Source organism: Scyliorhinus torazame, chromosome 19 (genome assembly GCF_047496885.1).
Source record: "Scyliorhinus torazame isolate Kashiwa2021f chromosome 19, sScyTor2.1, whole genome shotgun sequence".
Taxonomy (NCBI): Eukaryota; Metazoa; Chordata; class Chondrichthyes; order Carcharhiniformes; family Scyliorhinidae; genus Scyliorhinus; species Scyliorhinus torazame.
This window is the reverse complement of record NC_092725.1, coordinates 11,721,787-11,745,031: the sequence shown is the minus strand read 5'-3', so window position 1 is coordinate 11,745,031 and position 23,245 is coordinate 11,721,787. Positions and strand designations below refer to the sequence as shown.

At 51.9% G+C, this 23,245-nt stretch overlaps 1 protein-coding gene across 3 annotated transcripts in view; it reads right to left on the bottom strand.

Annotated features, from left to right (window-relative positions):
* LOC140396010 (C-reactive protein-like) overlaps positions 1 to 23,245 on the bottom strand; it is a 571,040-nt gene that overhangs the window by 488,434 nt on the left and 59,361 nt on the right. The window lies entirely within an intron of this gene.

Below are 23,245 nucleotides of genomic sequence, written 5' to 3'. Positions count from 1 at the left end.
TTAGGGACCCGGCGCTTCGGTATTAGAGACACGGACTCTTCGGTATTAGGGACACGGACGCTTCGGTATTAGGGACACGGACTCTTCGGTATTAGAGACACGGATGCTTCTGTATTAGGGACACGGACGCTTCGGTATTAGAGACACGGACTCTTCGGTATTAGGGACACGGACTCTTCGGTATTAGGGACACGGACGCTTCGGTATTAGAGACACGGACTCTTCGGTATTAGGGACACGGACGCTTCGGTATTAGGGACACGGACTCTTCGGTATTAGGGACACGGACGCTTCGGTATTAGGGACACGGACTCTTCGGTATTAGAGACACGGACTCTTCGGTATTAGGGACACGGACTCTTCGGTATTAGGGACACGGACTCTTCGGTATTAGAGACACGGACGCTTCGGTATTAGAGACACGAACGCTTCGGTATTAGAGACACGGACTCTTCGGTATTAGAGACACGGGCTCTTCGGTATTAGGGACACGGACTCTTCGGTATTAGGGACACGGGCTCTTCGGTATTAGGGACACGGACTCTTCGGTATTAGGGACACGGGCTCTTCGGTATTAGAGACACGGACTCTTCGGGATGAGGGACACGGACTCTTCGGTGTTAGAGACACGGACTCTTCGGAATTAGGAACACGGACGCTTCGGTATTAGGGACACGGACTCTTCGGTATTAGGGACACGGACGCTTCGGTATTAGGGACACGGACTCTTCGGTATTAGAGACACGGACTCTTCGGTATTAGGGACACGGGCTCTTCGGTATTAGGGACACGGACTCTTCGGTATTAGAGACACGGGCTCTTCGGTATTAGGGACACGGACTCTTCGGTATTAGAGACACGGGCTCTTCGGTATTAGGGACACGGACTCTTCGGTATTAGGGACACGGGCTCTTCGGTATTAGAGACACGGACTCTTCGGTATTAGAGACACGGGCTCTTCGGTATTCGGGACACGGACTCTTAGGTATAAGAGACACGGACGCTTCGGTATTAGGGACACGGACGCTTCGGCATTAGGGACACGGACTCTTCGGTATTAGGGACACGGACTCTTCGGTATTAGAGACACGGACGCTTCGGTATTAGAGACACGGACTCTTCGGTATTAGAGACACGGGCTCTTCGGTATTAGGGACACGGACTCTTCGGGATTAGTGACACGGACGCTTCGGTATTAGAGACACGGACTCTTCGGTATTAGAGACACGGGCTCTTCGGTATTAGGGACACGGACTCTTCGGGATTAGAGACACGGACGCTTCGGTATTAGAGACACGGACTCTTCGGTATTAGAGACACGGGCTCTTCGGTATTAGAGACACGGACTCTTCGGTATTAGGGACACGGACGCTTCGGTATTAGAGACACGGACTCTTCGGTATTAGAGACACGGACGCTTCGCTATTAGGGACACGGACTCTTCGGTATTAGGGACACGGACGCTTCGGTATTAGAGACACGGACGCTTCGGTATTAGAGACACGGACTCTTCGGTATTAGGGACACGGACTCTTCGGTATTAGAGACACGGACTCTTCGGTATTAGAGACACGGACGCTTCGGTATTAGGGACACGGACTCTTCGGTATTAGGGACACGGACTCTTCGGTATTAGGGACACGGACGCTTCGGTATTAGAGACACGGACGCTTCGGTATTAGAGACACGGACTCTTCGGTATTAGGGACACGGACTCTTCGGTATTAGAGACACGGACTCTTCGGTATTAGAGACACGGACGCTTCGGTATTAGGGACACGGACTCTTCGGTATTAGGGACACGGACGCTTCGGTATTAGGGACACGGACGCTTCGGTATTAGGGACACTGACGCTTCGGTATTAGAGACACGGACTCTTCGGTATTAGGGACACGGACTCTTCGGTATTAGAGAGACGGACTCTTCGGTATTAGGGACACGGACTCTTAGGTATTGGAGACACGGACTCTTCGGTATTAGGGACACGGACTCTTCGGTATTAGAGACACGGACGCTTCGGTATTAGAGACACGGACGCTTCAGTATTAGAGACACGGACGCTTCGGTATTAGAGACACGGACGCTTCGGTATTAGAGACACGGACTCTTCGGTATTAGAGACACGGAATCTTCGGTATTAGAGACACGGACTCTTCGGTATTAGGGACACGGACGCTTCGGTATTAGAGACACGGACTCTTCGGTATTAGAGACACGGACTCTTCGGTATTAGAGACACAGACTCTTCGGTATTAGAGACATGGACGCTTCGGTATTAGAGACACGGACGCTTCGGTATTAGAGACACGGACTCTTCGGTATTAGAGACACGGGCTCTTCGGTATTAGGGACACGGACTCTTCGGTATTAGGGACACGGGCTCTTCGGTATTAGAGACACGGACTCTTCGGTATTAGAGACACGGGCTCTTCGGTATTAGGGACACGGACTCTTAGGTATAAGAGACACGGACGCTTCGGTATTAGGGACACGGACGCTTCGGTATTAGAGACACGGACTCTTCGGTATTAGGGACACGGACTCTTCGGTATTAGAGACACGGACTCTTCGGTATTAGGGACACGGACGCTTCGGTATTAGAGACACGGACTCTTCGGTATTAGAGACACGGACGCTTCGGTATTAGGGACACGGACTCTTCGGTATTAGGGACACGGACGCTTCGGTATTAGAGACACGGACGCTTCGGTATTAGAGACACGGACTCTTCGGTATTAGGGACACGGACTCTTCGGTATTCGAGACACGGACTCTTCGGTATTAGAGACACGGACGCTTCGGTATTAGGGACACGGACTCTTCGGTATTAGGGACACGGACTCTTCGGTATTAGGGACACGGACGCTTCGGTATTAGAGACACGGACGCTTCGGTATTAGAGACACGGACTCTTCGGTATTAGGGACACGGACTCTTCGGTATTAGAGACACGGACTCTTCGGTATTAGAGACACGGACGCTTCGGTATTAGGGACACGGACTCTTCGGTATTAGAGACACGGACTCTTCGGTATTAGAGACACAGACTCTTCGGTATTAGAGACACGGACTCTTCGGTATTAGAGACACGGGCTCTTCGGTATTAGGGACACGGACTCTTCGGGATTAGAGACACGGATGCTTCGGTATTAGAGACACGGACTCTTCGGTATTAGAGACACGGGCTCTTCGGTATTAGGGACACGGACTCTTCGGGATTAGAGACACGGACGCTTCGGTATTAGAGACACGGACTCTTCGGTATTAGAGACACGGGCTCTTCGGTATTAGAGACACGGACCCTTCGGTATTAGGGACACGGACGCTTCGGTATTAGAGACACGGACTCTTCGGTATTAGAGACACGGACGCTTCGGTATTAGGGACACGGACTCTTCGGTATTAGGGACACGGACGCTTCGGTATTAGAGACACGGACGCTTCGGTATTAGAGACACGGACTCTTCGGTATTAGGGACACGGACTCTTCGGTATTAGAGACACGGACTCTTCGGTATTAGAGACACGGACGCTTCGGTATTAGGGACACGGACTCTTCGGTATTAGGGACACGGACTCTTCGGTATTAGGGACACGGACGCTTCGGTATTAGAGACACGGACGCTTCGGTATTAGAGACACGGACTCTTCGGTATTAGGGTCACGGACTCTTCGGTATTAGAGACACGGACTCTTCGGTATTAGAGACACGGACGCTTCGGTATTAGGGACACGGACTCTTCGGTATTAGGGACACGGACGCTTCGGTATTAGGGACACGGACGCTTCGGTATTAGGGACACTGACGCTTCGGTATTAGAGACACGGACTCTTCGGTATTAGGGACACGGACTCTTCGGTATTAGAGACACGGACTCTTCGGTATTAGGGACACGGACTCTTCGGTATTGGAGACACGGACTCTTCGGTATTAGGGACACGGACTCTTCGGTATTAGAGACACGGACGCTTCGGTATTAGAGACACGGACGCTTCGGTATTAGAGACACGGACGCTTCGGTATTAGAGACACGGACGCTTCGGTATTAGAGACACGGACTCTTCGGTATTAGAGACACGGACTCTTCGGTATTAGAGACACGGACTCTTCGGTATTAGGGACCCGGCGCTTCGGTATTAGAGACACGGACTCTTCGGTATTAGGGACACGGACGCTTCGGTATTAGGGACACGGACTCTTCGGTATTAGAGACACGGATGCTTCTGTATTAGGGACACGGACGCTTCGGTATTAGAGACACGGACTCTTCGGTATTAGGGACACGGACTCTTCGGTATTAGGGACACGGACTCTTTGGTATTAGGGACACGGGCTCTTCGGTATTAGAGACACGGACGCTTCGGTATTAGGGACACGGACTCTTCGGTATTAGGGACACGGACGCTTCGGTATTAGTGACGCGGACGCTTCGGTATTAGAGACACGGACTCTTCGGTATTAGAGACACGGACGCTTCGGTATTAGGGACACGGACGCTTCGGTATTAGAGACACGGACGCTTCGGTATTAGAGACACGGGCTCTTCGGTATTAGAGACACGGACGCTTCGGTATTAGAGACACGGACTCTTCGGTATTAGGGACACGGACTCTTTGGTATTAGAGACACGGACTCTTCGGTATTAGGGACACGGACGCTTCGGTATTAGGGACACGGACTCTTCGGTATTAGAGACACGGACGCTTCGGTATTAGAGACACGGACTCTTCGGTATTAGGGACACGGACGCTTCGGTATTAGGGACACGGACTCTTCGGTATTAGAGACACGGACTCTTCGGTATTAGGGACACGGACGCTTCGGTATTAGAGACACGGACGCTTCGGTATTAGGGACACGGACGCTTCGGGATTAGAGACACGGACTCTTCGGGATTAGAGACACGGGCTCTTCGGTATTAGAGACACGGACGCTTCGGTGTTAGAGACACGGACTCTTCGGGATGAGGGACACGGACTCTTCGGTGTTAGAGACACGGACTCTTCGGGATTAGGAACACGGACGCTTCGGTATTAGGGACACGGACTCTTCGGTATTAGGGACACGGACGCTTCGGTATTAGGGACACGGACTCTTCGGTATTAGGGACACGGACTCTTCGGTATTAGGGACACGGACGCTTCGGTATTAGAGACACGGACTCTTCGGTATTAGGGACACGGACGCTTCGGTATTAGGGACACGGACTCTTCGGTATTAGGGACACGGACGCTTCGGTATTAGGGACACGGACTCTTCGGTATTAGAGACACGGACTCTTCGGTATTAGGGACACGGACTCTTCGGTATTAGGGACACGGACTCTTCGGTATTAGAGACACGGACGCTTCGGTATTAGAGACACGAACGCTTCGGTATTAGAGACACGGACTCTTCGGTATTAGAGACACGGGCTCTTCGGTATTAGGGACACGGACTCTTCGGTATTAGGGACACGGGCTCTTCGGTATTAGGGACACGGACTCTTCGGTATTAGGGACACGGGCTCTTCGGTATTAGAGACACGGACTCTTCGGGATGAGGGACACGGACTCTTCGGTGTTAGAGACACGGACTCTTCGGAATTAGGAACACGGACGCTTCGGTATTAGGGACACGGACTCTTCGGTATTAGGGACACGGACGCTTCGGTATTAGGGACACGGACTCTTCGGTATTAGAGACACGGACTCTTCGGTATTAGGGACACGGACTCTTCGGTATTAGGGACACGGACTCTTCGGTATTAGAGACACGGACGCTTCGGTATTAGAGACACGAGCGCTTCGGTATTAGAGACACGGACTCTTCGGTATTAGAGACACGGGCTCTTCGGTATTAGGGACACGGACTCTTCGGTATTAGGGACACGGGCTCTTCGGTATTAGGGACACGGACTCTTCGGTATTAGGGACACGGGCTCTTCGGTATTAGAGACACGGACTCTTCGGTATTAGAGACACGGGCTCTTCGGTATTAGGGACACGGACTCTTCGGTATTAGAGACACGGACTCTTCGGTATTAGGGACACGGGCTCTTCGGTATTAGGGACACGGACTCTTCGGTATTAGAGACACGGGCTCTTCGGTATTAGGGACACGGACTCTTCGGTATTAGAGACACGGACTCTTCGGTATTAGAGACACGGGCTCTTCGGTATTAGGGACACGGACTCTTCGGTATTAGGGACACGGGCTCTTCGGTATTCGGGACACGGACTCTTAGGTATAAGAGACACGGACGCTTCGGTATTAGGGACACGGACGCTTCGGCATTATAGACACGGACTCTTCGGTATTAGGGACACGGACTCTTCGGTATTAGAGACACGGACGCTTCGGTATTAGAGACACGGACTCTTCGGTATTAGAGACACGGGCTCTTCGGTATTAGGGACACGGACTCTTCGGGATTAGTGACACGGACGCTTCGGTATTAGAGACACGGACTCTTCGGTATTAGAGACACGGGCTCTTCGGTATTAGGGACACGGACTCTTCGGGATTAGAGACACGGACGCTTCGGTATTAGAGACACGGACTCTTCGGTATTAGAGACACGGGCTCTTCGGTATTAGAGACACGGACTCTTCGGTATTAGGGACACGGACGCTTCGGTATTAGAGACACGGACTCTTCGGTATTAGAGACACGGACGCTTCGGTATTAGGGACACGGACTCTTCGGTATTAGGGACACGGACGCTTCGGTATTAGAGACACGGACGCTTCGGTATTAGAGACACGGACTCTTCGGTATTAGGGACACGGACTCTTCGGTATTAGAGACACGGACTCTTCGGTATTAGAGACACGGACGCTTCGGTATTAGGGACACGGACTCTTCGGTATTAGGGACACGGACTCTTCGGTATTAGGGACACGGACGCTTCGGTATTAGAGACACGGACGCTTCGGTATTAGAGACACGGACTCTTCGGTATTAGGGACACGGACTCTTCGGTATTAGAGACACGGACTCTTCGGTATTAGAGACACGGACGCTTCGGTATTAGGGACACGGACGCTTCGGTATTAGGGACACGGACGCTTCGGTATTAGGGACACTGACGCTTCGGTATTAGAGACACGGACTCTTCGGTATTAGGGACACGGACTCTTCGGTATTAGGGACACGGACTCTTCGGTATTAGGGACACGGACTCTTCGGTATTGGAGACACGGACTCTTCGGTATTAGGGACACGGACTCTTCGGTATTAGAGACACGGACGCTTCGGTATTAGAGACACGGACGCTTCGGTATTAGAGACACGGACGCTTCGGTATTAGAGACACGGACGCTTCGGTATTAGAGACACGGACTCTTCGGTATTAGAGACACGGAATCTTCGGTATTAGAGACACGGACTCTTCGGTATTAGGGACACGGACGCTTCGGTATTAGAGACACGGACTCTTCGGTATTAGAGACACGGACTCTTCGGTATTAGAGACACAGACTCTTCGGTATTAGAGACACGGACGCTTCGGTATTAGAGACACGGACGCTTCGGTATTAGAGACACGGACTCTTCGGTATTAGAGACACGGGCTCTTCGGTATTAGGGACACGGACTCTTCGGTATTAGGGACACGGGCTCTTCGGTATTAGAGACACGGACTCTTCGGTATTAGAGACACGGGCTCTTCGGTATTAGGGACACGGACTCTTAGGTATAAGAGACACGGACGCTTCGGTATTAGGGACACGGACGCTTCGGTATTAGAGACACGGACTCTTCGGTATTAGGGACACGGACTCTTCGGTATTAGAGACACGGACTCTTCGGTATTAGGGACACGGACGCTTCGGTATTAGAGACACGGACTCTTCGGTATTAGAGACACGGACGCTTCGGTATTAGGGACACGGACTCTTCGGTATTAGGGACACGGACGCTTCGGTATTAGAGACACGGACGCTTCGGTATGAGAGACACGGACTCTTCGGTATTAGGGACACGGACTCTTCGGTATTAGAGACACGGACTCTTCGGTATTAGAGACACGGACGCTTCGGTATTAGGGACACGGACTCTTCGGTATTAGGGACACGGACTCTTCGGTATTAGGGACACGGACGCTTCGGTATTAGAGACACGGACGCTTCGGTATTAGAGACACGGACTCTTCGGTATTAGGGACACGGACTCTTCGGTATTAGAGACACGGACTCTTCGGTATTAGAGACACGGACGCTTCGGTATTAGGGACACGGACTCTTCGGTATTAGAGACACGGACTCTTCGGTATTAGAGACACAGACTCTTCGGTATTAGAGACACGGACTCTTCGGTATTAGAGACACGGGCTCTTCGGTATTAGGGACACGGACTCTTCGGGATTAGAGACACGGACGCTTCGGTATTAGAGACACGGACTCTTCGGTATTAGAGACACGGGCTCTTCGGTATTAGGGACACGGACTCTTCGGGATTAGAGACACGGACGCTTCGGTATTAGAGACACGGACTCTTCGGTATTAGAGACACGGGCTCTTCGGTATTAGAGACACGGACCCTTCGGTATTAGGGACACGGACGCTTCGGTATTAGAGACACGGACTCTTCGGTATTAGAGACACGGACGCTTCGGTATTAGGGACACGGACTCTTCGGTATTAGGGACACGGACGCTTCGGTATTAGAGACACGGACGCTTCGGTATTAGAGACACGGACTCTTCGGTATTAGGGACACGGACTCTTCGGTATTAGAGACACGGACTCTTCGGTATTAGAGACACGGACGCTTCGGTATTAGGGACACGGACTCTTCGGTATTAGGGACACGGACTCTTCGGTATTAGGGACACGGACGCTTCGGTATTAGAGACACGGACGCTTCGGTATTAGAGACACGGACTCTTCGGTATTAGGGACACGGACTCTTCGGTATTAGAGACACGGACTCTTCGGTATTAGAGACACGGACGCTTCGGTATTAGGGACACGGACTCTTCGGTATTAGGGACACGGACGCTTCGGTATTAGGGACACGGACGCTTCGGTATTAGGGACACTGACGCTTCGGTATTAGAGACACGGACTCTTCGGTATTAGGGACACGGACTCTTCGGTATTAGAGACACGGACTCTTCGGTATTAGGGACACGGACTCTTCGGTATTGGAGACACGGACTCTTCGGTATTAGGGACACGGACTCTTCGGTATTAGAGACACGGACGCTTCGGTATTAGAGACACGGACGCTTCGGTATTAGAGACACGGACGCTTCGGTATTAGAGACACGGACGCTTCGGTATTAGAGACACGGACTCTTCGGTATTAGAGACACGGACTCTTCGGTATTAGAGACACGGACTCTTCGGTATTAGGGACCCGGCGCTTCGGTATTAGAGACACGGACTCTTCGGTATTAGAGACACGGACTCTTCGGTATTAGAGACACGGACGCTTCGGTATTAGAGACACGGACGCTTCGGTATTAGAGACACGGACTCTTCGGTATTAGAGACACGGGCTCTTCGGTATTAGGGACACGGACTCTTCGGTATTAGGGACACGGGCTCTTCGGTATTAGAGACACGGACTCTTCGGTATTAGAGACACGGGCTCTTCGGTATTAGGGACACGGACTCTTAGGTATAAGAGACACGGACGCTTCGGTATTAGGGACACGGACGCTTCGGTATTAGAGACACGGACTCTTCGGTATTAGGGACACGGACTCTTCGGTATTAGAGACACGGACTCTTCGGTATTAGAGACACGGACGCTTCGGTATTAGGGACACGGACTCTTCGGTATTAGGGACACGGACGCTTCGGTATTAGGGACACGGACGCTTCGGTATTAGGGACACTGACGCTTCGGTATTAGAGACACGGACTCTTCGGTATTAGGGACACGGACTCTTCGGTATTAGAGACACGGACTCTTCGGTATTAGGGACACGGACTCTTCGGTATTGGAGACACGGACTCTTCGGTATTAGGGACACGGACTCTTCGGTATTAGAGACACGGACGCTTCGGTATTAGAGACACGGACGCTTCGGTATTAGAGACACGGACGCTTCGGTATTAGAGACACGGACGCTTCGGTATTAGAGACACGGACGCTTCGGTATTAGAGACACGGACTCTTCGGTATTAGGGACACGGACTCTTCGGTATTAGAGACACGGACTCTTCGGTATTAGAGACACGGACGCTTCGGTATTAGGGACACGGACTCTTCGGTATTAGAGACACGGACTCTTCGGTATTAGAGACACAGACTCTTCGGTATTAGAGACACGGACTCTTCGGTATTAGAGACACGGGCTCTTCGGTATTAGGGACACGGACTCTTCGGGATTAGAGACACGGACGCTTCGGTATTAGAGACACGGACTCTTCGGTATTAGAGACACGGGCTCTTCGGTATTAGGGACACGGACTCTTCGGGATTAGAGACACGGACGCTTCGGTATTAGAGACACGGACTCTTCGGTATTAGAGACACGGGCTCTTCGGTATTAGAGACACGGACCCTTCGGTATTAGGGACACGGACGCTTCGGTATTAGAGACACGGACTCTTCGGTATTAGAGACACGGACGCTTCGGTATTAGGGACACGGACTCTTCGGTATTAGGGACACGGACTCTTCGGTATTAGGGACACGGACGCTTCGGTATTAGAGACACGGACGCTTCGGTATTAGAGACACGGACTCTTCGGTATTAGGGACACGGACTCTTCGGTATTAGAGACACGGACTCTTCGGTATTAGAGACACGGACGCTTCGGTATTAGGGACACGGACTCTTCGGTATTAGGGACACGGACTCTTCGGTATTAGGGACACGGACGCTTCGGTATTAGAGACACGGACGCTTCGGTATTAGAGACACGGACTCTTCGGTATTAGGGACACGGACTCTTCGATATTAGAGACACGGACTCTTCGGTATTAGAGACACGGACGCTTCGGTATTAGGGACACGGACTCTTCGGTATTAGGGACACGGACGCTTCGGTATTAGGGACACGGACGCTTCGGTATTAGGGACACTGACGCTTCGGTATTAGAGACACGGACTCTTCGGTATTAGGGACACGGACTCTTCGGTATTAGAGACACGGACTCTTCGGTATTAGGGACACGGACTCTTCGGTATTGGAGACACGGACTCTTCGGTATTAGGGACACGGACTCTTCGGTATTAGAGACACGGACGCTTCGGTATTAGAGACACGGACGCTTCGGTATTAGAGACACGGACGCTTCGGTATTAGAGACATGGACTCTTCGGTATTAGAGACACGGACTCTTCGGTATTAGAGACACGGACTCTTCGGTATTAGGGACCCGGCGCTTCGGTATTAGAGACACGGACTCTTCGGTATTAGAGACACGGACTCTTCGGTATTAGAGACACAGACTCTTCGGTATTAGAGACACGGACGCTTCGGTATTAGAGACACGGACGCTTCGGTATTAGAGACACGGACTCTTCGGTATTAGAGACACGGGCTCTTCGGTATTAGGGACACGGACTCTTCGGTATTAGGGACACGGGCTCTTCGGTATTATAGACACGGACTCTTCGGTATTAGAGACACGGGCTCTTCGGTATTAGGGACACGGACTCTTAGGTATAAGAGACACGGACGCTTCGGTATTAGGGACACGGACGCTTCGGTATTAGAGACACGGACTCTTCGGTATTAGGGACACGGACTCTTCGGTATTAGAGACACGGACTCTTCGGTATTAGGGACACGGACGCTTCGGTATTAGAGACACGGACTCTTCGGTATTAGAGACACGGACGCTTCGGTATTAGGGACACGGACTCTTCGGTATTAGGGACACGGACGCTTCGGTATTAGAGACACGGACGCTTCGGTATTAGAGACACGGACTCTTCGGTATTAGGGACACGGACTCTTCGGTATTAGAGACACGGACTCTTCGGTATTAGAGACACGGACGCTTCGGTATTAGGGACACGGACTCTTCGGTATTAGGGACACGGAGTCTTCGGTATTAGGGACACGGACGCTTCGGTATTAGAGACACGGACGCTTCGGTATTAGAGACACGGACTCTTCGGTATTAGGGACACGGACTCTTCGGTATTAAGAGACACGGACTCTTCGGTATTAGAGACACGGACGCTTCGGTATTAGGGACACGGACTCTTCGGTATTAGGGACACGGACTCTTCGGTATTAGGGACACGGACGCTTCGGTATTAGAGACACGGACGCTTCGGTATTAGAGACACGGACTCTTCGGTATTAGGGACACGGACTCTTCGGTATTAGAGAAACGGACTCTTCGGTATTAGAGACACGGACGCTTCGGTATTAGGGACACGGACTCTTCGGTATTAGGGACACGGACGCTTCGGTATTAGGGACACGGACGCTTCGGTATTAGGGACACTGACGCTTCGGTATTAGAGACACGGACTCTTCGGTATTAGGGACACGGACTCTTCGGTATTAGAGACACGGACTCTTCGGTATTAGGGACACGGACTCTTCGGTATTGGAGACACGGACTCTTCGGTATTAGGGACACGGACTCTTCGGTATTAGAGACACGGACGCTTCGGTATTAGAGACACGGACGCTTCGGTATTAGAGACACGGACGCTTCGGTATTAGAGACACGGACGCTTCGGTATTAGAGACACGGACTCTTCGGTATTAGAGACACGGAGTCTTCGGTATTAGAGACACGGACTCTTCGGTATTAGGGACACGGACGCTTCGGTATTAGAGACACGGACTCTTCGGTATTAGAGACACGGACTCTTCGGTATTAGAGACACAGACTCTTCGGTATTAGAGACACGGACGCTTCGGTATTAGAGACACGGACGCTTCGGTATTAGAGACACGGACTCTTCGGTATTAGAGACACGGGCTCTTCGGTATTAGGGACACGGACTCTTCGGTATTAGGGACACGGGCTCTTCGGTATTAGAGACACGGACTCTTCGGTATTAGAGACACGGGCTCTTCGGTATTAGGGACACGGACTCTTAGGTATAAGAGACACGGACGCTTCGGTATTAGGGACACGGACGCTTCGGTATTAGAGACACGGACTCTTCGGTATTAGGGACACGGACTCTTTGGTATTAGAGACACGGACTCTTCGGTATTAGGGACACGGACGCTTCGGTATTAGAGACACGGACTCTTCGGTATTAGAGACACGGACGCTTCGGTATTAGGGACACGGACTCTTCGGTATTAGGGACACGGACGCTTCGGTATTAGAGACACGGACGCTTCGGTATTAGAGACACGGACTCTTCGGTATTAGGGACACGGACTCTTCGGTATTAGAGACACGGACTCTTCGGTATTAGAGACACGGACGCTTCGGTATTAGGGACACGGACTCTTCGGTATTAGGGACACGGACTCTTCGGTATTAGGGACACGGACGCTTCGGTATTAGAGACACGGTCGCTTCGGTATTAGAGACACGGGCTCTTCGGTATTAGGGACACGGACTCTTCGGGATTAGAGACACGGACGCTTCGGTATTAGAGACACGGACTCTTCGGTATTAGAGACACGGGCTCTTTGGTATTAGAGACACGGACCCTTCGGTATTAGGGACACGGACGCTTCGGTATTAGAGACACGGACTCTTCGGTATTAGAGACACGGACGCTTCGGTATTAGGGACACGGACTCTTCGGTATTAGGGACACGGACGCTTCGGTATTAGAGACACGGACGCTTCGGTATTAGAGACACGGACTCTTCGGTATTAGGGACACGGACTCTTCGGTATTAGAGACACGGACTCTTCGGTATTAGAGACACGGACGCTTCGGTATTAGGGACACGGACTCTTCGGTATTAGGGACACGGACTCTTCGGTATTAGGGACACGGACGCTTCGGTATTAGAGACACGGACGCTTCGGTATTAGAGACACGGACTCTTCGGTATTAGGGACACGGACGCTTCGGTATTAGGGACACGGACTCTTCGGTATTAGGGACACGGACGCTTCGGTATTAGGGACACGGACGCTTCGGTATTAGGGACACTGACGCTTCGGTATTAGAGACACGGACTCTTCGGTATTAGGGACACGGACTCTTCGGTATTAGAGACACGGACTCTTCGGTATTAGGGACACGGACTCTTCGGTATTGGAGACACGGACTCTTCGGTATTAGGGACACGGACTCTTCGGTATTAGAGACACGGACGCTTCGGTATTAGAGACACGGACGCTTCGGTATTAGAGACACGGACGCTTCGGTATTAGAGACACGGACGCTTCGGTATTAGAGACACGGGCTCTTCGGTATTAGAGACACGGACTCTTCGGTATTAGAGACACGGACTCTTCGGTATTAGGGACCCGGCGCTTCGGTATTAGAGACACGGACTCTTCGGTGTTAGAGACACGGACTCTTCGGTATTAGAGACACAGACTCTTCGGTATTAGAGACACGGACGCTTCGGTATTAGAGACACGGACGCTTCGGTATTAGAGACACGGACTCTTCGGTATTAGAGACACGGGCTCTTCGGTATTAGGGACACGGACTCTTCGGTATTAGGGACACGGGCTCTTCGGTATTAGAGACACGGACTCTTCGGTATTAGAGACACGGGCTCTTCGGTATTATGGACACGGACTCTTAGGTATAAGAGACACGGACGCTTCGGTATTAGGGACACGGACGCTTCGGTATTAGAGACACGGACTCTTCGGTATTAGGGACACGGACTCTTCGGTATTCGAGACACGGACTCTTCGGTATTAGGGACACGGACGCTTCGGTATTAGAGACACGGACTCTTCGGTATTAGAGACACGGACACTTCGGTATTAGGGACACGGACTCTTCGGTATTAGGGACACGGACGCTTCGGTATTAGAGACACGGACGCTTCGGTATTAGAGACACGGACTCTTCGGTATTAGGGACACGGACTCTTCGGTATTAGAGACACGGACTCTTCGGTATTAGAGACACGGACGCTTCGGTATTAGGGACACGGACTCTTCGGTATTAGGGACACGGAGTCTTCGGTATTAGGGACACGGACGCTTCGGTATTAGAGACACGGACGCTTCGGTATTAGAGACACGGACTCTTCGGTATTAGGGACACGGACTCTTCGGTATTAGAGACACGGACTCTTCGGTATTAGAGACACGGACGCTTCGGTATTAGGGACACGGACTCTTCGGTATTAGGGACACGGACGCTTCGGTATTAGGGACACGGACGCTTCGGTATTAGGGACACTGACGCTTCGGTATTAGAGACACGGACTCTTCGGTATTAGGGACACGGACTCTTCGGTATTAGAGACACGGACTCTTCGGTATTGGAGACACGGACTCTTCGCTATTGGAGACACGGACTCTTCGGTATTAGGGACACGGACTCTTCGGTATTAGAGACACGGACGCTTCGGTATTAGAGACACGGACGCTTCGGTATTAGAGACACGGACGCTTCGGTATTAGAGACACGGACGCTTCGGTATTAGAGACACGGACTCTTCGGTATTAGAGACACGGACTCTTCGGTATTAGAGACACGGACTCTTCGGTATTAGGGACACGGACGCTTCGGTATTAGAGACACGGACTCTTCGGTATTAGAGACACGGACTCTTCGGTATTAGAGACACGGACTCTTCGGTATTAGAGACACGGACGCTTCGGTATTAGAGACACGGACGCTTCGGTATTAGAGACACGGACTCTTCGGTATTAGAGACACGGACTCTTCGGTATTAGAGACACGGACTCTTCGGTATTAGGGACACGGACGCTTCGGTATTAGAGACACGGACTCTTCGGTATTAGAGACACGGACTCTTCGGTATTAGAGACACGGACGCTTCGGTATTAGAGACACGGACGCTTCGGTATTAGAGACACGGACTCTTCGGTATTAGAGACACGGACTCTTCGGTATTAGAGACACGGACTCTTCGGTATTAGGGACACGGACGCTTCGGTATTAGAGACACGGGCTCTTCGGTATTAGGGACACGGACTCTTCGGGATTAGAGACACGGACGCTTCGGTATTAGAGACACGGACTCTTCGGTATTAGAGACACGGGCTCTTTGGTATTAGAGACACGGACCCTTCGGTATTAGAGACACGGACTCTTCGGTATTAGAGACACGGACGCTTCGGTATTAGGGACACGGACTCTTCGGTATTAGGGACACGGACGCTTCGGTATTAGGGACACGGACGCTTCGGTATTAGAGACACGGACTCTTCGGTATTAGGGACACGGACTCTTCGGTATTAGAGACACGGACTCTTCGGTATTAGAGACACGGACGCTTCGGTATTAGGGACACGGACTCTTCGGTATTAGGGACACGGACTCTTCGGTATTAGGGACACGGACGCTTCGGTATTAGAGACACGGACGCTTCGGTATTAGAGACACGGACTCTTCGGTATTAGGGACACGGACGCTTCGGTATTAGGGACACGGACTCTTCGGTATTAGGGACACGGACGCTTCGGTATTAGGGACACGGACGCTTCGGTATTAGGGACACTGACGCTTCGGTATTAGAGACACGGACTCTTCGGTATTAGGGACACGGACTCTTCGGTATTAGAGACACGGACTCTTCGGTATTAGGGACACGGACTCTTCGGTATTGGAGACACGGACTCTTCGGTATTAGGGACACGGACTCTTCGGTATTAGAGACACGGTCGCTTCGGTATTAGAGACACGGACGCTTCGGTATTAGAGACACGGACGCTTCGGTATTAGAGACACGGACGCTTCGGTATTAGAGACACGGACTCTTCGGTATTAGAGACACGGACTCTTCGGTATTAGAGACACGGACTCTTCGGTATTAGGGACCCGGCGCTTCGGTGTTAGAGACACGGACTCTTCGGTGTTAGAGACACGGACTCTTCGGTATTAGAGACACAGACTCTTCGGTATTAGAGACACGGACGCTTCGGTATTAGAGACACGGACTCTTCGGTATTAGAGACACGGGCTCTTCGGTATTAGGGACACGGACTCTTCGGTATTAGGGACACGGGCTCTTCGGTATTAGAGACACGGACTCTTCGGTATTAGAGACACGGGCTCTTCGGTATTAGGGACACGGACTCTTAGGTATAAGAGACACGGACGCTTCGGTATTAGGGACACGGACGCTTCGGTATTAGAGACACGGACTCTTCGGTATTAGGGACACGGACTCTTCGGTATTAGAGACACGGACTCTTCGGTATTAGGGACACGGACGCTTCGGTATTAGAGACACGGACTCTTCGGTATTAGAGACACGGACACTTCGGTATTAGGGACACGGACTCTTCGGTATTAGGGACACGGACGCTTCGGTATTAGAGACACGGACGCTTCGGTATTAGAGACACGGACTCTTCGGTATTAGGGACACGGACTCTTCGGTATTAGAGACACGGACTCTTCGGTATTAGAGACACGGACGCTTCGGTATTAGGGACACGGACTCTTCGGTATTAGGGACACGGAGTCTTCGGTATTAGGGACACGGACGCTTCGGTATTAGAGACACGGACGCTTCGGTATTAGAGACACGGACTCTTCGGTATTAGGGACACGGACTCTTCGGTATTAGAGACACGGACTCTTCGGTATTAGAGACACGGACGCTTCGGTATTAGGGACACGGACTCTTCGGTATTAGGGACACGGACGCTTCGGTATTAGGGACACGGACGCTTCGGTATTAGGGACACTGACGCTTCGGTATTAGAGACACGGACTCTTCGGTATTAGGGACACGGACGCTTCGGTATTAGAGACACGGACTCTTCGGTATTAGGGACACGGACGCTTCGGTATTAGGGACGCGGACTCTTCGGTATTAGGGACACGGACTCTTCGGTATTAGGGACACGGACTCTTCGGTATTAGGGACACGGACGCTTCGGTATTAGAGACACGGACGCTTCGGTATTAGAGACACGGACGCTTCGGTATTAGAGACACGGACTCTTCGGTATTAGAGACACGGACTCTTCGGTATTAGGGACACAGACGCTTCGGTATTAGGGACACGGACGCTTCGGTATTAGGGACACGGACGCTTCGGTATTAGGGACACGGACTCTTCGGTGTTAGAGACACTGACTCTTCGGGATTAGGGACACGGACTCTTCGGGATTAGAGACACGGACTCTTCGGTATTAGAGGCACGGACGCTTCGGTATTGGGGACACGGACGCTTCGGTATTAGGGACACGGACTCTTCGGTGTTAGAGACACTGACTCTTCGGGATTAGAGACACGGACTCTTCGGTATTAGAGACACTGACTCTTCGTGATTAGAGACACGGACTCTTCGGTATTAGAGACACGGTCTCTTCGGTATTAGAGACACGGACTCTTCGGTATTAGGGACACGGACGCTTCGGTATTAGGGACACGGACGCTTCGGTATTAGAGACACGGACGCTTCGGTATTAGAGACACGGACTCTTCGGTATTAGAGACACGGACTCTTCGGTATTAGAGACACGGACTCTTCGGTATTAGAGACACGGACTCTTCGGTATTAGGGACACGGGCTCTTCGGTATTTGGGTCGCGGACTCTTCGGTATTAGAGACACGGACTCTTCGGTATTAGGGACACGGACGCTTCGGTATTAGAGACACGGACGCTTCGGTATTAGAGACACGGACTCTTCGGTATTAGAGACACGGACTCTTCGGTATTAGAGACACGGACTCTTCGGTATTAGGGACACGGACTCTTCGGTATTGGGGACACGGACTCTTCGGTATTAGAGACACGGACTCTTCGGTGTTAGGGACACGGACTCTTCGGTGTTAGGGACACGGACTCTTCGGTATTAGAGACACGGACTCTTCGGGATTAGAGACACGGACGCTTCGGTATTAGAGACACGGACTCTTCGGTATTAGAGACACGGACGCTTCGGTATTAGAGACACGGACGCTTCGGTATTAGAGACACGGACTCTTCGGTATTAGAGACACGGACTCTTCGCTATTAGAGACACGGACGCTTCGGTATTAGAGACACGGACGCTTCGGTATTAGGGACACGGACGCTTCGCTATTAGAGACACGGACGCTTCGGTATTAGAGACACGGACTCTTCGGTATTAGAGACACGGACGCTTCGGTATTAGAGACACGGACTCTTCGGTATTAGAGACACGGACTCTTCGGTATTAGAGACACGGACGCTTCGGTATTAGAGACACGGACTCTTCGGTATTAGAGACACGGACGCTTCGGGATTAGGGACACGGACTCTTCGGTATTAGAGACACGGACGCTTCTGTATTAGGGACACGGACGCTTCGGGATAAGGGACACGGACGCTTCGGGATTAGGGACGCGGACTCTTCGGGATTAGAGACACCGACTCTTCGGGATTAGGGACACGGACTCTTCGGTATTAGGGACGCGGACTCTTCGGTATTAGAGACACGGACGCTTCGGTATTAGGGACGCGGACGCTTCGGGATTAGGGACGCGGACTCTTCGGTATTAGGGACACGGACTCTTCGGTATTAGAGACACGGACTCTTCGGGATTAGGGACACGGACGCTTCGGTATTAGAGACACGGACTCTTCGGTATTAGGGACACGGACTCTTCGGTATTAGGGACACGGACTCTTCGGTATTAGGGACGCGGGCTCTTCGGTATTAGAGACACGGACTCTTCGGTATTAGGGACACGGACGCTTCGGTATTAGAGACACGGACTCTTCGGTATTAGGGACGCGGACTCTTCGGTATTAGGGACGCGGACTCTTCGGTATTAGAGACACGGACTCTTCGGTATTAGGGACGCGGACTCTTCGGTATTAGAGACACGGACGCTTCGGTATTAGAGACACGGACGCTTCGGTATTAGAGACGCGGACTCTTCGGTATTAGGGACACGGACTCTTCGGTATTAGGGACACGGACGCTTCGGTATTAGAGACACGGACGCTTCGGTATTAGGGACACGGACTCTTCGGGATTAGAGACACGGACGCTTCGGGATTAGGGACACGGACGCTTCGGTATTAGAGACACGGACTCTTCGGTATTAGGGACACGGACGCTTCGGTATTAGAGACACGGACTCTTCGGTATTAGGGACACGGACGCTTCGGTATTAGGGACACGGACGCTTCGGTATTAGAGACACGAACGCTTCGGTATTAGAGACACGGACGCTTCGGTATTAGAGACACGGACTCTTCGGTATTAGGGACACGGACTCTTCGGTATTAGGGACACGGACGCTTCGGGATTAGGGACACGGACTCTTCGGTATTAGAGACACGGACGCTTCGGGATTAGGGACACGGACTCTTCGGTATTAGAGACACGGACTCTTCGGTATTAGGGACACGGACGCTTCGGTATTAGGGACACGGACGCTTCGGTATTAGAGACACGGACTCTTCGGTATTAGAGACACGGACTCTTCGGTATTAGGGACACGGACTCTTCGGTATTAGAGACACGGACGCTTCGGGATTAGGGACACGCACGCTTCGGTATTAGAGACACGGACTCTTCGGTATTAGGGACACGGACGCTTCGGTATTAGGGACACGGACGCTTCGGTATTAGAGACACGGACTCTTCGGTATTAGGGACACGGACGCTTCGGTATTAGGGACACGGACGCTTCGGTATTAGAGACACGGACGCTTCGGTATTAGAGACACGGACGCTTCGGTATTAGAGACACGGACGCTTCGGTATTAGAGACACGGACTCTTCGGTATTAGGGACACGGACTCTTCGGGATTAGAGACACGGACTCTTCGGTATTAGGGACACGGACGCTTCGGTATTAGGGACACGGACTCTTCGGTATTAGGGACACGGACTCTTCGGTATTAGGGACACGGACTCTTCGGTATTAGAGACACGGACGCTTCGGTATTAGAGAAACGGACGCTTCGGTATTAGGGACACGGACTCTTCGGTATTAGAGACACGGACGCTTCGGGATTAGAGACACGGACGCTTCGGGATTAGGGACACGGACTCTTCGGTATTAGGGACACGGACGCTTCGGTATTAGGGACACGGACGCTTCGGTATTAGAGACACGGACTCTTCGGTATTAGAGACACGGACGCTTCGGTATTAGGGACACGGACGCTTCGGTATTAGGGACACGGACGCTTCGGTATTAGGGACACGGACTCTTCGGTATTAGGGACACGGACGCTTCGGTATTAGGGACACGGACGCTTCGGTATTAGGGACACGGACTCTTCGGTATTAGAGACACGGACTCTTCGGTATTAGAGACACGGACGCTTCGGTATTAGGGACACGGACGCTTCGGTATTAGGGACACGGACGCTTCGGTATTAGGGACACGGACTCTTCGGTATTAGGGACACGGACGCTTCGGTATTAGGGACACGGACGCTTCGGTATTAGGGACACGGACTCTTCGGTATTAGGGACACGGACGCTTCGGTATTAGGGACACGGACTCTTCGGTATTAGAGACACGGACTCTTCGGTATTAGAGACACGGACGCTTCGGGATTAGGGACACGGACTCTTCGGTATTAGAGACACGGACTCTTCGGTATTAGGGACACGGACGCTTCGGTATTAGGGACACGGACGCTTCGGTATTAGGGACACGGACTCTTCGGTATTAGGGACACGGACGCTTCGGTATTAGGGACACGGACGCTTCGGTATTAGGGACGCGGACGCTTCGGTATTATGGACACGAACGCTTCGGTATTAGAGCCACGGACGCTTCGGTATTAGGGACACGGACGCTTCGGTATTAGGGACACGGACGCTTCGGTATGAGGGACACGGACGCTTCGGTATTAGAGACACGGACTCTTCGGTATTAGAGACACGGACTCTTCGGTATTAGGGACACGGACGCTTCGGTATTAGGGACACGGACTCTTCGGTATTAGAGCCACGGACGCTTCGGTATTAGAGACACGGACGCTTCGGTATTAGGGACACGGACGCTTCGGTATTAGAGACACGGACGCTTCGGTATTAGAGACACGGACGCTTCGGTATTAGGGAAACGGACGCTTCGGTATTAGGGACACGGACTCATCGGTATTAGGGACACGGACGCTTCGGTATTAGAGACACGGACTCATCGGTATTAGTGACACGGACTCTTCGGTATTAGAGACACGGACTCTTCGGTATTAGGGACACGGACTCTTCGGTATTAGAGACACGGACTCTTCGGTATTAGGGACACGGACGTTTCGGTATTAGGGACACGGACTCTTCGGTATTAGAGACACGGACTATTCGGTATTAGGGACACGGACGCTTCGGTATTAGGGACACGGACTCTTCGGTATTAGAGCCACGGACGCTTCGGTATTAGAGACACGGACGCTTCGGTATTAGAGACACGGACGCTTTGGTATTAGGGACACGGACTCTTCGGTATTAGAGCCACGGACGCTTCGGTATTAGAGACACGGACGCTTCGGTATTAGGGACACGGACGCTTCGGTATTAGGGACACGGACTCATCGGTATTAGGGACACGGACGCTTCGGTATTAGGGACACGGACGCTTCGGTATTAGAGACACGGACTCTTCGGTATTAGGGACACGGACGCTTCGGTATTAGGGACACGGACTCATCGGTATTAGGGACACGGACGCTTCGGTATTAGGGACACGGACGCTTCGGTATTAGGGACACGGACGCTTCGGTATTAGAGACACGGACTCTTCGGTATTAGAGACACGGACTCATCGGTATTAGAGACACGGACGCTTCGGTATTAGGGACACGGACGCTTCGGTATTAGAGACACGGACTCTTCGGTATTAGAGACACGGACTCATCGGTATTAGTGACACGGACTCTTCGGGATTAGAGACACGGACTCTTCGGTATTAGAGACACGGACTCTTCGGTATTAGGGACACGGACTCTTCGGTATTAGAGACACGGACTCTTCGGTATTAGAGACACGGACTCTTCGGTATTAGGGACACGGACTCTTCGGTATTAGGGACACGGACTCCTCGGTATTAGAGACACGGACTCTTCGGTATTAGAGACACGGACTCTTCGGTATTAGGGACACGGACTCTTCGGTATTAGGGACACGGACTCTTCGGTATTAGAGACACGGACTCTTCGGTATTAGAGACACGGACGCTTCGGTATTAGGGACACGGACGCTTCGGTATTAGGGACACGGACGCTTCGGTATTAGGGACACGGACTCTTCG